This window comes from Marmota marmota, unplaced genomic scaffold, assembly GCF_001458135.2.
Source record: "Marmota marmota marmota unplaced genomic scaffold, marMar, whole genome shotgun sequence".
Taxonomy (NCBI): Eukaryota; Metazoa; Chordata; class Mammalia; order Rodentia; family Sciuridae; genus Marmota; species Marmota marmota.
The window spans coordinates 6165425-6176321 of NW_025999842.1; the positions used below are offsets into that span (position 1 = coordinate 6165425).

Genomic DNA, 10897 nt, shown 5'->3' on the forward strand with positions numbered 1-10897 from the left:
AAAGAGAAATGACTCTGACATAACTTTCCCATGTACATATATGAATATCCCACAGTGAATCTCAAGGCTGGAATGCACAATATTATTAGAATAAGATATATTCCATACTTATATAATTATATCAAAATGAACTCTACTGTCATATATATTAAAAATAACAAATAAAAATAATATAAAAAAAGGGCTGGTGGACTCAGAGAGTCAAGGGTTGAATGTTTTCTCTCATATACAGAAGCCAGAGGAAAAAAGAGGAATAAAAAAATGGAGTCCACAATGACTTTCATGCCAACAAAGAACAAAAACTGTTTTATTTCTTCCTTGCCCTCTTATGCTTTTTACATCCCTCTCTTTTTGCGGGTCTATAGCTAAGGCTTTCTATATGAAGTTGAATAGGAAAGAGGGGTAAGAAGGAAAATTCTTGTCTTATTCCCAAATTTAGGAAGAAAGAATCCAGTTTTCCACCATTAGGCATGTCTCAACTATAAATGTTTTATAGGTACTCTTTATCAGATTTAGAAAATTCCTCTCTGTTATGATTTGAATTTATCCCCCAAAGTCCACATGTAGACAACTTAATCCCTAAGTTTATATACTAATGATATTTGGAGTTGGAGTCTTTGGGAGGTAATTAAAATTATACAAAGTAATGAGGGTGGGGCCCTCATGATAGCATTAGTGGATGTATAAGTGGATGAAGAGAGACCTGCTAACCCTGTGTGATGGCCTCTACTATTTTGATGTAGCACGAAGACCTTGCTAGATGCCAGTGTCATGTTCCTGGAAATTTCCAGCCTTCAGAATCATGAGCTAAAAATAAACTTCTATTCTTTATATATTACACAGTTTGTAGTATTCCATTATAGCAACAGAAAACAAACTAAGACACTGTGTTTCTAGTTTACTGAGTTTTTTAAAATTATGAATGGGTGTTGGATTTCTTCAAATGCTTTTCTGTATCCATGAATATGAACCCATGATCTTTCTCCTTTAGTTTGTTGATGTGATGGAATATATTAATGATTTTTGAATAATGAACCAGTTCTGCATACCTAGAATCCACCCTGCTTGGTTGTGGTAAAGTATACTGCTGCCTATAAATACTTTGAAATGTATTTTTAAAATTACATGGATAGAAGATTGTATATTTGAAAAATTTTGCAATAAAGTAGGGAAATTATAAATTCACAGGGGTAAGACCTGTAGAACTGGAGACAAAAAAATGAAAATGATTTGATTAGTACTGATTTTATTATTTTGGGCAAGTTTTTTCCCTCTTCAATTATGAGCCTTCTGAGCATTGTTGAAAACATTTAAAAAATATTAGTGTGCTGGATATGGTGGCACACACCTGTAATACCAGCAGTTTGGGAGGCTGAGGCAGTTCAAAGTCAGCCTCAGCAACTTAGTGAGGCCCTAATCAAGAGGCCATTTAGCAAGACCCCATCTCAAAATAAAAAATGAAAAATGGGCTGGGGATGTGGCTCAGTGATTAAGGGCCCTGGATTCAATCCCTGGAACAACAATGACAACAACAAAATCAGTGGCAAATTCCCACTGTGTTTTACACATTTCTTTATAATTCTTTAAAAATATGTTTCTGTTTTAAAACATAATTTCATAATTTATGGTTTTGAGCATAAAGGTCAAAATTCCATCCAATATAACTGTTTTCAATAACGTTAGAAATATGCCTTCTTTGAACCCTGTTGCTTTTCCCCCCTCCCTTATTGACTTAAAAAATTTAGTTAAACACATAATTCAATTCCACAACAACTCACTCTATCTGTTCATCACCACTTGGATTTTGGGATGGTTTCTCTGATCTTGAAGTTCCATAAACAAAGCTACAAGCTTTTGCATTTACGTTGCACTTTTATTGCAACTCTCTGCAAAACATTTCCTTTTAAAAAGAAAAGAGGATGAAATCTCCCAGAATGGATGTTTTTAGTAAACACAATTCAAAATCAAACATCTAAGTCTAGAAATATCAAAAAGATATTGTCGCTTTTATTCAGTTTCAATTATTTTCAACATTATTTAGAGTTTGACATTTCAAGTAAATGTGCTTCATGTCCCACTATGTTCAAATTATTGTGCCTCATACTTTGCAACATGTTAATGATGAAATAGATATGGTCTTTGTCCTCACTCCGCACAGTCTTCAGCATTCAAACATCACCTTACCAAGGCTGTAAGACCAACGCCATCTGAGAAAGGAGTAAGGACGGTGGGGCAGACTCTGTGGAGAAGGGGACATTTAAACTTAGATACAAAACAGTTTCAGGGGAAATGATTTTTAGGAAGCGTTTTTCAGAGAAAAAGAACAAAGTGGATGTATATGGAGAAAAAACTATTTTAAGCAATTGGCTCATACAAATCTTGGAAGCTAAGAAATCCAAAATCTTTAGGGTGGACTGATAGGCTGAAAACCCAGGGAAGAGTTAAGCTTAAAATTAACCATCAGAACAGGATAATTGTGTTTTCATTCTTAGAGAAGAACTGAAGATTTTTAATAGGGATAACGTGCAACAGGGATGATTTGTGAAACAGGGTCAGTGGGAGGGAGGAGAGGGAGATCTATCTGATTAAGGAGTTGGCTGAAGAAAGTTAACAAGTGCCAGAAAGTTTTGAGATGAAGAGGAAAAAACTAAAAATACTTCATGTCAGCTTTGACCTCTCAAATGAGAGTCTTGTTGGGGGCAGGGCTGGGGGCTGAGGGCAGCTATAAGAACACCATGGAAACAAGGATGGAGTTTGAGGATATGGGAAAGGATTAGGAAGAAATAGCATTCAGAAGAAAATGTTTTAAGAAATGTTGAAGCTGTTAGCTTTTCATCGCTGTGAAGAAATACCTCCAAAAAACCAACTTAAAAAGAGAAAACACTTATTTTGGCCACGTTTTCAGAAGTTCATCCCCTGGTTGACTGGCTTCCTTGTTTCTGGGCCTGAGGTAGTACATCATGATGGAAGGATATGGTGGAGGAAAGCTGCTCGGTCAATGACATCCAGAATGCAGAGAGAGGGAGGAAGGGGCTGGGGACAAGATAGAGAGTCCCCATGGGCACATCCTTCAGGACCCATTCCTTCCACTAAGTCTCACCGCTTATAGTTCATTCACTTCTGAATCCATTGATGGATTAATCCACTGAGGAAGTTAGAACCCTCACAATCCAGTTACCTTCCCAAAGGCCCCACCTCTGAGCACTGTGGCAATGGGGACTCAGTCTTCAACAGGTTCATGTGTTGAAGTCTGACTTCTGACGTTCCAGATCCAAACTGTAACAGAACCTAAGTCAGATCTCTGTCATCTGTGTGTCTGTCTCTCTTTCTCTGTATTCCAACATGATCTCAAAAGAGAACAGTTGTAGAATTATACTAGCATGAATTTTAAATCCAAGAACCCATTCATTAACCCATCATGAGACTTTGGGCAAGTTATTCAAACTCTCGTAGTCTCCATTATAAGGAGTGCATACAATTATCTGGTGGGAAGTGTCTAGGACAGTGAGTTGTACCCAACCAGGGGTGACTTTGCCTCTCCAGGGACATTTGGTATTGTTAAGAAATATTTTTTATTGTCACAACTGAGGGTTGGAGGAATGCTGTTGGCCTCTAGTGGGTAGAGGCCAGGAGTGCTGCTAAACATCCTACAGTGCACATACAGCCCCCTACAACAAAGGACTAGCTAGTCCAAAAAGTCAATGCCCAAGACATTATAAATGTTGAGTCAGTGTTGGTTTCTGTCTGTGTATTAATTTGGAAAACAAATAGAATAGAATTTTCCCCACAGTGGGCACATCTGAAGGCTTGTTTTGGGAAATCTTAAAAAATGCTCTGTGTTTGAAGAAGATCAAAGTGTAATTTGGAAACAAAAAAGAAGGAAACTCTGTCCAGAAATTCTTACACAAATAAAACACAATAACAATAATCCTTATTTATTTCTCATTTTCAATCATTAGCTCACTCAGTTTTATCATTGGAATCTGTCCTCTGTCCATCTCCAGAGCTGCTGCCTAGTTTTAAGTGTCATGAGATATAACTGGAACTATTACAACTTGTAGTTGCTCTTCCAACTATAAGCTTCATCTTCTATTTCTCCTCTTCTTCTTCTTCTTCTTCTTCTTCTTCTTCTTCTTCTTCTTCTTCTCTCTCTCTCTCTCTCTCTCTCTCTCTTCATACTGATTTTGGGATTGTGTTTCTGATATGCAAATGGACCTTATCTTTTCTGGTATCCCTTAGCCCCTAAATAGTGCAGTTGGCTAAGAAGGAGAGAAATAATAATGCTGTGGAGATAAGTAGAAACCAGGATTCAAACTGGCTGCAGAGCTGACAATAGGAGTGGTGACAGGCTCAATCTCAAGAGGGCCAGTTCCATCTTAACTGCTACCTCCTGCTTAACTTCAGCTGGTGACGGCCCATGAGGCAATGTGGACCAGACTTGCCTGATCTCATTTTTCCCCCAAAACTTAGAAATCAGTTTTACAGACTTTAATGGAAAACTTTCAATTTACTGGTCATACCAGATATCTGTGATCTGAAACATTTGTCTCACAGGATCAAATGTGGCTCAGCCTGTTTGTGATTCTCATTTCTCACTTTCTCTCCTCACACCCATCATAATAGCCACATAAAATAACATGTAATTCCCAGAATTACCAGATTCTTCTAAGACCATTTTTTTCATGCACTGCCATATATTTGTGGATGGTCATTCCCCATTTGTTCAACCTCCAGGAGGCTATTTAAATGTTATAAAGATTGTATGATTTAATTAATGCTTTGTCTCTGGATCTACTCAGAATCTTGGGGGAATATGGAGCAAAGGAAAGTGTTATGGTTTCAATCTGAATTGTCCCCAAAAGGCCCATGTGTTGAAGGCTTGGTCCCCAGTGCAGCCATATTCAGAAGTGGAGCTTCTAAGAAGTAATTGGATAATGAGGACTCATTAACAGACCCAACATTGACCGGTTTGTAAGTGAATGGACCACTGGGAGGTGATAGAAACTGTAGGAGTTGGGGCCTAATTGTATGTCACTGAGGGTGTGCCCTGAAAGGCTATATCTGATCCCCCTCCCTTTCTTCATTCATCTCCTCTCTCTCTCTCTCTCTCTCTCTCTCTCTCTCTCTCCTTCCTGGCTGCAATAAGGTGAATAGATTTCTTCCACCATGCTCTTTCACCATGATATTCTGTCTCACCTCAGGTCCCAAACAATGGAGTCAACTGTGGTCTGAAACTGCAAGTAAAAACAAACCATTCCTCAAGTTCATTTTCTCAGGTATTCTGTCAAAGCAACTGAAAACTGATTAATACAGATAGCAAAGCACAACACAGAGAAGCTGCCAGCATTAAGGGTACCTGTGTTCTATTGCCACTCTTGGGAATCACCTGGAGGTACATCAGTTTCCGATTAGACTAAGGAGTGAAATAGTGGTCCCTGCCTCATATCACTCTTTATATTTTGCTCAAAGGGCCAATTCTCTGGATCTATGGAGTTGGAGTCTAGTCCTACTTATTGGACATCTACCATGTGCCAGGTCACAGCTAAAATCATTGATGTTTGTTCTTACATTTGCCCACCCAACCATTCTTTCAGGGAAGTTTTATCATGTCAATTTTTCAAATGAGGAAGCAGGAGCTTCCAAGAGGTATAGTGACTTGTTCCAAATCACAGGCATTAAACCTTAGTTTTCTAACCTCAAATACATGTCTATTGAATGCACTGTTGTTACTGAAATTGGACTCAGTACCATATTCAGGGACCACATAGGTAGAGGAGAAATAGGGGCTGGAGACATAACTCAGAGTGCTTGTCTAGCATGTGCAAAGAATCAATTCTCAGAACCAACCAACCAACCAAACAACAACAAAAGGAATAGCCTTTATTCTTTGTGGTTGGATGCATGAGGTTTGCTCAGGATTGACCTTGATAAATATCTTCCCTGAAGCCTTGTTCATGTCCTCTAGTTATTTATCTCCATTTTCAGAATAACAACAAAAAAAATGTAGTAATAATAAAAATCCCCAAAACTATCATGAATTTCCAAGTTTGAGATATAAATGATTCTGCTCCATTAGTCCCATTTTCCATTCCTATGAATTCAGTTTATAAGAGTCTCTATCTTTCAGCAATGCCTTGTGAAATCCTGTCCCCATTAGACTTTCTGGTTGGGGCCCAGTGTTCATCCTGGCCACATTCCCTAGAGTTCATGTCCTTTGCAGAGTTTTTACTTATGATGGTCTAGGTTAAGTCCCAGTGATTTCTGTGAGAAATACAATTTCTTTTGATAATCTCTAAACTACAGATGAGAATGATAATCTCTTGATTCTGGTTCTTTTTTAAAGAACTTTGAATTTTTCTCAGTTAACAATTATTAGACATCTAATTTACCGGTACTGTACTTGGTGCTGGACATACAAAAGTTTACCTGCCTGTGAGGCTTTCACATTTCTATTCAGGAGGCATACATAGAAACAAATTATTCAAAAACAGTGTAACAAATATCCAGACCCAGTGTATCACAAAAGATGGAGAGATCAACATTGCCCATGAGACAGAACAGGTACAAATGGAGGAAGGCTGTACCATAGTGGCTCCAAGGAACCCCACTTTCAGATTTCTTTTGGGAACATGTTATTGCTCCTCCTCAAGCCATATAGAAAAAGTAATAACATTAATGAATCTGTGGGTTTGTGGAGAGTCAGTAACTGTTTCTCAAATTAGCTGGTCATAGGTAGCTTCTATAAGAGTTAATCTAATTTGAGGACAAATATTACCCTATCTTTTTTTAAAATCACATTTGCTTAATTTTCCTTTTCTTTGCAATAGCCAAAGGGTCCTGAAGTTTTGAACATGTAGAACATTATTACCTAATATATGAAATGGGATTAAAAAGTTAACAGGGGAGATTCCAGCCACAAGTTATGAACTTTCTGCAAGGTTGAGTTGTCACTTAGACCTTGACCATGAACCATGAAACATCTCCTCTTCCTGTCTTTCCATAGCTAAAACTTTCCAAGTACATTTCCATTACAAAGTAGATTTAGCCAAAGGGAAGTATTGTATTTTGGTCTGTGTTTCTTAGGAAGTCTAGAAAAAAGCTAAGTGGTACTATCTTGTTCATAGTCTGGTCTGACAGTGGTAACCACTTTTCTTCTATTGAGGCCACAATGTCCCTAAAGGCTTGAAATGTTCAGGGCCTCTTGGTCCCATATCTCTTGCTCCCATTAAGCTTCACCTCTCACAAAGGATAGGTGATTGTAAATTCTGTTGGTACATTAGTGAAGGGCTTGTGTTGTATTAAGAGTAATTTGAAGCTGTGTACAGTGGCACACACCTATGATCCAAGCTACTCTGGAGGCTGAACCAGGAGCATCAGAAGTTTGAGGCTAGCCTGGGCCATTTCATGAGACTTTATATCAAAATTTTAAAATGTCTGGGGATGGAGCTCAGTGGTAGAGAATCTGCCTAGCATGTGCTAGGCTCTGGGTTCAATCCCCAGCACATGCATGCGTGTACACACACACACACACACAAAAGTAGTTTGAAAAAAGCTTCAGTCATTATAGACATAATATTTGAAGACTAAATCCAGGAGCATGGGGAAAAGGGTTATAAACTTTTCTATGAGACTTAAAATTTTTTTTAAAAGACAACATTCCTGCCATTTTTCCACAAAGGAGAATGGCATCATCTAGAGAGGCTGAAAAAGGAGGGCAAGGAAATTTTTCAGCAACTCAAATAAAGTAAAGCCAGAATGGCTAATATACAGAAGATGTTAAGAGGAATGTATGAGGAGCTGAAGTACATATGCCATATACCAGATGTGGAGTTACTCCATGCCCCTGGTGACACACTGCAGAGTCTTGAATCCATGCAGCTGTATGCAGACCAGCCTGTGAATCCAGAACTCAGTGCAGGGCCCATCACTAGACTAATCAACAGGCTTAACTGCTTCCAAGTTGATATTACTCTGTATCCAAGAGAGCCAACAGTCTTTCTGTATGGAGAGTTGAGAAGTATGAATGTTGGATGTAATCCTCAAGGTGCCTCCTGGATCACTCCAAAGTCAGAATGCTTTCTTGCCTGGGGTATTTAGAATTTTACCACTGGCAGATATTACTGGGAGGTGGATGTGGAAGACTCTTGGAACTGGGCTTTTGGAATGTGTAAAGATTGGAAAGACAACAGACATGACAAGATGGATGAGATAGAGAGACTCTTTCTTCTTGGATGTGTTAAGGAGAGTACTCTCTTTACCACCTCCCACTTGTACTTTAATATGTATCAAGGTCCACTGGCTAAATAGGAGCATTCCTGGATTGTGAAGGTAGTACCATGAGCTTTATGAACATAGCTCAAAGTTCTCTGATACACAGTATTCCTTCCTGTTCCTTCTGTTCCCATCTCAAGTCTGTCTTTTGCTGTACCTGACATACCTAAGGACTCTGCCCCTATACCATGGGAAATACAATGTGTAAGGAAGCCCTCTTTCTTAGGTCTTATCATACATGACAAACAGATTATATTTTATTAACTTTAGGTTCCTTCTAATGTTGTGAAAACCTATTTACTGTGTTATTAATTATGGTGATAGTATTAAAAGCCCATATACTCTTAAAATTTACATTTTTTAATTTGTTCACTTGGGGAATATAATTATCCATGATACATGAAGTAGAACATATTCTATATTCTCTGGTTTAACTTTATTTCTGAACAGTCATGAAATGAAAGAATAGATAATGGTTGATTGAATAGAGTTAAAATTTAATGCAAGAAAAAAAAGAGATAATATTCCTTACAATGCATTATTTCCTAAAATGGTAGGAGTTACACTGTATAAGCTATTAATTTCCATATGTAAATCTGGTTGGGGAACATCGAAAAATGTAGAACCATGGTAACCACCAGAATGGGGAACCAAAAGGTTGGGGATGGGTATAGAAATTGCTTGTACTGGAAGTCCTTCCTTTCCTTGGTACCCATCCAATTTGGACTGTTTTTTTCTTTTGAATTCTAGATATTTTTACTATTGATAGAACCGATTAATGCTCTGTTTGCTACAAGAAAACAATAACATAGTTTTGTCAATTTAAGTAGCGTGTGTCCTTGATTTTGAACATATAATGAACATTTTAGAGAACATGTAAACATGTAAAAAATACATCTAAAGCCTATGTTGAAAGAAAGAAAGAAAGAAAGAAAGAAAGAAAGAAAGAAAGAAAGAAAGAAAGAAAGAAAGAAAGAAAGAAAGAAAGAAAATTGCTTGCACTGGATTTCAGAAAACCTGAGGGGATAGAGTAAGCCGGGAGAAGGAATCCACCATGTTAAAAGAAGCCAGAACCCTACAACCAGAGAAGAAGTAAATGTCAAACATCAGGACCAGATCAAAAGTCAATCTGGTACTATGATAACCTGGACCAGAAATAAAGTGCAAAGGGTTTTGGGATCAAAGTCTCAGGAAGGGACCATGAACATGTGAGAGCACTGGAAGTCTGTTTTATGGGATGCTGATGGGAAATGTTCACTAAATTAAGGAATCAGACCTGTATCCATACCATATCCCGCTGGATTTATACAGCAGTAAAATTCCCCAAATGTTTGAGAGTTGTAGACAATCAAGCTCTTCTAGCTCACCATCTCAGTTAACAGGTGAAGAAATTGAGGCCCAAGGTACACAACTCTAGTGTCAGACAGGATTCCCATTCTGAGTTCTGGGCTTTCTCCTAACTTCCTCACATTCCATTTGGTAAGAAAGAGTTTCAGAATCAATTCTACTACAAAACTTAAAAATTACCAAAAGACTTTAATTAAATGGGTAAATTTCAAGTGAGAAAACAAAATTGTGTGTGTTATGATCTCATTCTGTTAAAAAATACGTAAAAATCTGAGAAATGCAACACACCAGAAATAAACCAAGTGATAAGGGACATGCCAATATCTTTTGTTGTAAGTACTTGTGTTCTTATTTGATGTCCTGGCCCTCAGGATGGAATTTGTACCCATTATTGTATCAGTGCATCTTGCCCCAACCTGTCACCCAGGTAGTAGCTGATTGAAGAGTTCCTTCCTCACATAACCTCCACTCCACAGGAACACCTCCCCCAAGGAGAGGAACAAAAGAAGGCCAGAGAGAAAGGACAAGGTTAGAATTTTGTTTGAGACTTAGATGGGAAAGGACCTTAAAGAATACTAACCCTAAGTTGAAAAAGCCAAGATTAGTTTTCTTCTAATGGAGGGAAACTGTCGCGCTCCCCCTGGAGGCGGCACTGGAGGCTTCCAGGGTTGTCCCCACCATCCCGACTTGATGTCCCGGGCCCTCCCATAGGGCCTGGGTTTGGTGGGAACTTTGGGCTAGAGGCGACTTTCGCTCTTGGCGCTGACACAAGTCAGATAGGCCCTGTAGGGTGGGTCCTGGGAGGCCAAGTCCCTAATAGAGGCTGGCTGGACAAGTTTGGTTAGATATTTGGTTCCCATGGACAGCTGGGTCCCCATAGGAAGCCCATGGGAAAGAGACTTCAGGAACAACTTTCTCGTGTAACCCTCCCCCACTTTAGAATGTCATCTCGAGACTATTTAAGGGGTGCCACAGGGACAGACATCTCTCACGAACCCACTCATGAGTCTCCCCACTGTTGCAGTGTGTGTGTGTGTGTGTGTGTGTGTGTGTTGGGGTGGGGGGTGGGCAGGGACACTGGGGTAAAAGTTGATGGATCCGCCCGCACCTTCAAGGACATCCCCCTCGGCTCTCTGGGCTCTTGCCCACCTCCTCCCCTCGCGTGCGCCCCGCGTCATCGCCCCCTTTCCCCTCCCATCTCGCTGCCTGCAGCTCGGCTCTCGCCTCCTCCGCAGTCTCAGCCCCAGCTCGGCAGCTGCAGGCTCCTGTCTCTTATACA

General features: G+C 39.3%; 1 pseudogene; it reads left to right on the plus strand.

The window, feature by feature from the left end:
- The first annotated feature begins 5487 nt into the window (after positions 1 to 5487).
- Positions 5488 to 8432, plus strand: LOC107151572 (annotated as a pseudogene).
- Positions 8433 to 10897: the final 2465 nt, after the last annotated feature.